Here is a 4,914-nt window from a genome sequence, read left to right as displayed (position 1 = left end):
TAGAAAAAAAATGGGATTTACATCCCTTATGAATAAACTTCTTAAAATTAAGAGACAAGTGTTAGATTGCTAAACAATTAAGAAGCCCCCCTCCCCTCAATCCCCAACCAATTGGGGGAAAATATTTTGAACTGAGGTCGTAATTTCTCTAGTAAACTTGTTTGCAATAAACAGACTCTTTTTTATGAAGTACTCTTTTAAGTTGATATGACCTTTCTTTCTTCTACTTCCTATACAAGTATCATTGACTTGGAACTTTATGATCAACTACCCCATATCACTGCATTGCAATTACTTGCTCGCTGCATCTGGAACACCGAAATGATGCAGCTGCAGCACAACGCGTCCTAAGGCAGTAACAACAGTACCTGCCAACGCGAAAGAATTACATTTTAAGCATTAAATTTATCCTGTAAACCAACCAAAAATGAAAATGCATTTCAAAGAATATGAAGCTACGCAAAGAAACCTCTTTGCATTGCATATGTTAAACAAAAATAACAGCAGTTACTTTTCGGTGTTGGCTTGCATTTGGAGAACATATATTTTGTAAACAGGCTTTAGAGAATGTGGACTGTCTGAAAATAAGTTTTTAAAAAATTAGACCTTCAATGTTTGTCCAAAAGATTTTGTTAACAGGCTTTTAGAGCATATATTCAGTTATATACCTGTGTTGGCAAGGGAGGGCAAGAAATGGAGTGGTCGGATTTGCTTGGCAAATCGGACAACGGGTGTCATCTTCTATAAAGCTTGAAGGTTTATCCTTTGACAATGGGCGGAATATGTTTTTAAGGGTTGATGAGTTAAGAAGAGGGAGAAGTAACAACAACATTTCCTGCATCCAAGAAGAGGACAAAGTGAGTAAAAGTACATGAAGGAATGCAGCCAACTATATGAAGGACTGCGTGAGAAGCTGTTACATAGACGTTGGCATTTAAGGCGGTGTGAAAAGGAAAAAGGCTCATCTTCAAGAGGTAGTCTTCGCATGCTTATTACTTCCAACTTATGCTTAGGAAAAGGAGGAAAACCTTGGTGTATAAATATGCTCTTTCAACCAGCAAAACGTTAAACTTGTATACCTCTACTTCATAGAATTTTGTTTCCAGACAACAGATTGATTGATGAATTTCATTTTTAGACATATATAAACTTACTAATACAAACTAAAGTGGTAATCAAGCTGCAGAGCAGAGCCACACATCTATTTCAATTGGTCTAATTTACTTTTAATTTCACTCTTCCAGTAGCATCCTGCCATTACTCCCAATTTAAATAAAGATACTCCACAATATAAGTTCTATGAGTTTGTTTGTATAAAGAATCCGTTCCATTTATCCAAGTTAAATAAAGATACTCCACGATATAAGTTTCACCCTGTCAACAATTCTGGACAACAGCTAGCAAAAATCTTCCATGTTTATCACACACCACAAAATTATTAAATGAAACAACACAAAGTTCACAGCATTTGAATGGCCAAACTTGTGTAAACAGAGGAAAAAATTACCGAAAATTCATTCCATACTAACTGGCGATTCATGTACTCAAAGCTAACAGCTCGATTCATGTTAGAGGTCCCATAGACAAGCCTTGCTCTCAAATCTCTTCCAGTGAGGTTCCTATACCTGCATCAGAACAATACAGTAATTCATTATTCAATAATTCTAGAATTTGAATGCCCTGTCTTAATATCCAAAATTAGAGAATAGAATATGTGAAAAAAAACATATTTCTAGTATCAGTCTACAGAACCTAAAGGTGGAGTTCCTAGAGCTTAAGAAATTTCATGCTATTTCAAAATCCACTGGCATAGTGTTAGACCTCAGATTAAGAAGGTATACAAGAGGAAACATATCTCTTCTGCCGAGTTGACACATTCAATTGCTCTTGCTCAGGAACCATATACATGGAGAATGGACAACGTTTGGACGGAATGAAACATAGATACAAAAAGAGGGAAGAGATAGAAGCAAGTCAAGAATTGAGTTGAAGTTAAGTTGGGAAGGCAGTAGCTTTATGAGGGATTCTGGCACACCTATTGCTCACACATTCGCCATTTTCCTTTTCTGTTTTCCATTTGTGAATACATGTTGAGTTGAGGATAAGCAGTATGCATACCTTAGATTCTTCTCTAGTACTTTTGCTTAAATGTGTGGTGTTAGGGGAAATTGCCTGCTGGAGTAATCCGGTTGCTATCACATAGTATTCTCTTAGAATTTGTGAACTAGATAAATTGATATGCCACATAATTAGCTTTCCAAATAATTTTATCTTGTGTAATTCACTTTACATAACCTATATCATTCTTTTCCCACCATTCTTTTGCTCCTACAGTACTTATTTTCCCCAAGGCAACCTATATCATGCATAACTTCATTTCAATACTTCTGTTTCTGTTGATAGAAAATGTTCTGTCAGAAATTACCTTCCTGTATAGAGAAATATCAGTAGGTTGGCAAATGCGGCAGCCTTATAAATTCCTTCAATGTGTTGTATTAAAAACCATGCTCGTCATGCCAATGGCCTCTGAATAACAAACAAAGAAAATTACTTCCCCCTTTAATCCAACGCCACCACTGTGCTTAGAAGGATATGCCACAAGCACAATTAGAAATATAATTCTTCCAGGAATGAGAATGGTTGGCACAGGAAAGATTGAAATGGTAACTGCTCAGAGTCACCCCATCTACGAAAAGCAGAAAATGATTGTAGGCGGGCCCATATATACTGTCCACCAACAGTAGTGATGCAATACCAAAACTTTTGAGCAATTGTAAGGCCAGGTCCCTCCAAGCCTGTTCTAACTGCAGAAAAAAAATACCAAAAAAAGAAAAACAAGTAACAATAGGTTTTTAAAAGATAAAGCTAACAATAGAAATACCTGAATGGTCAGATGTCGTGGAAATATATATAACTTTTGGAATTAGAACACAAATAAACTCCTAATCACTAACTAAGTCACACTTCTTAAACCTTTAACAATTTTGACCTCAAAACAATTATGTATCATGATCTGGAAAAGAAAACATTATTTCAATAACCTTACAATACACCTTCTACTTTCATATACCAGAAGCAGATACCATTATACAAATTTATAGCAAAAAAATTCTGTTACTGTGCAATTAGAATGATGATATACATCCTTGAGAATAATAACTAAATTTGCACCTTAAATCAATCCTTAAGTGCATTTGTAACAAAGAAGCTTACTAAAGACCCATACTTCTCAATCCTTAAGGATTATACACAGAATATAGAGCAGACGGAAACTACTAATTAGAACTACTAAAGAAGCTTATTGTCAATCACATAACTAGTAGCACAAGCAAGAGGTCCAGACCTTACCTTTTGCTTTTGCTTCCACTGCATGTTCATCTCTATATCTCAAATTCATTAGAGAATTCCCTGGAGTGGGCTTATCTACCCAAATTGAGAACCGCCAGATGAGAAACTCAAGGAAAGCATCAAGTTCTGGTTCATATTGAAATAACATTGCTGGCTAATCCTAACAAAAGAGTGAAACAAGATTAAAAACATTGACCAAAGAACTCCAAGTTAAGTGTTATGCTGCTAATGCTTTCAAATACACAATACAGTACCTTCATCAAAGAGAAGACCTTAACCAACTGTTCTTTTAACATAGCTGACATTTCTATGTCCAATCTTGCAGCATCAAACTGATTAACTCTTGATATTGAAATAGGTATTGATGACTGTCCAAAAGACACAGATGAACCACAACAAAAACAACATAAATGAAAAGTTACAAATACCCAGAAAAATAAACAAGTCAACTAAATTAAACCCAGAAAAATATATTAAATGAAAAGTTACAAATACCCAGAAAAATATAATATATTAAATTTTATTAAATATATATATATATAATTTATATTCAATAATTCTTTAAATAATTTATTTTCAAAATTAATCAACTGTCAAGTTGATAGTAACGATGGGGATTATTGAGGAATCTTCTTAAAAATTCTTGGGTTTAAGGTTGAGTTTGCATTAAATATGAAACCATTTCCAAAATAATTATAGAACAAAATATAATTTCTCATAAAAAAAAAAAAAAACTTTTCGGTTCATTAGCAAAATATTCTTTAATCCACTATAAAACCATATTTCTTTACACAACTGTATTCTCCAAGTTACCCCTAAAATTATTTTACAATTATTAAATTTCAAATAACATACATTAAATTATTTTACAATTATGTTACTATGAAATGAATCCTTATTTACAATTATTTTATTTCAACTTAATCAAATTTCAAATTTAGTTGGTGGTTGAAAATCTTTTTTTTTTTTCCTGCTTGTTTTATTAATATATATATTTTTGGCTCTTTCTGGATTTGGGAATCTTTACACAGCTAAGGTTTATGATCATCATCATAGTAATAATAGTAACAATATTGACATTCATTTCATTGACGCAAAATATCAAAAATGTGGCCAACAGTCATCTACTTCAATTGAGGCCTGCAAGTTAAATTTGTTTGTTGAAATCCAATATGGGAGAATGCTTATTGGTCCTAAGTAGGGGAGAATAGTCTATGGTTTTTAAGACATTTTTTATATATATTCTCTACTTTCTCATAAGTTGACGTAGATAATCTCATAAAAAATCTCTAAGACTTGTATTTAAAACTGGTCAAAAGTTAACCTTCAGTTTTGACTATTTTTGTGTTTCATAATATGCAAGGCTTGACCTGAGAGAACATCTGGTTTTGGCAAATTTTTCACACCATCCACCCGCATGAGTCAAGATAATGTTGCCCAAAACCTACCAAAATCCCCAATTTTGGTTATTTTTGTTAGCTATGATACAAGCGCTCTGAGGGTAGGGGAACGCCCATTGGTTTTGGAGGCTTTTTTCACATTATTTACCCTCACATATATCGAGGT

The 4,914-nt window shown here is 33.6% G+C and overlaps 1 pseudogene; it reads right to left on the bottom strand.

Annotated features, from left to right (window-relative positions):
• On the bottom strand, positions 1-3,760 carry LOC123204725 (annotated as a pseudogene).
• Positions 3,761-4,914: the final 1,154 nt, after the last annotated feature.

This window comes from Mangifera indica, chromosome 20, assembly GCF_011075055.1.
Source record: "Mangifera indica cultivar Alphonso chromosome 20, CATAS_Mindica_2.1, whole genome shotgun sequence".
NCBI lineage: Eukaryota > Viridiplantae > Streptophyta > Magnoliopsida > Sapindales > Anacardiaceae > Mangifera > Mangifera indica.
Note: the sequence above shows the minus strand (reverse complement) of the source record. Positions and strands in the feature narration are given on the sequence as shown.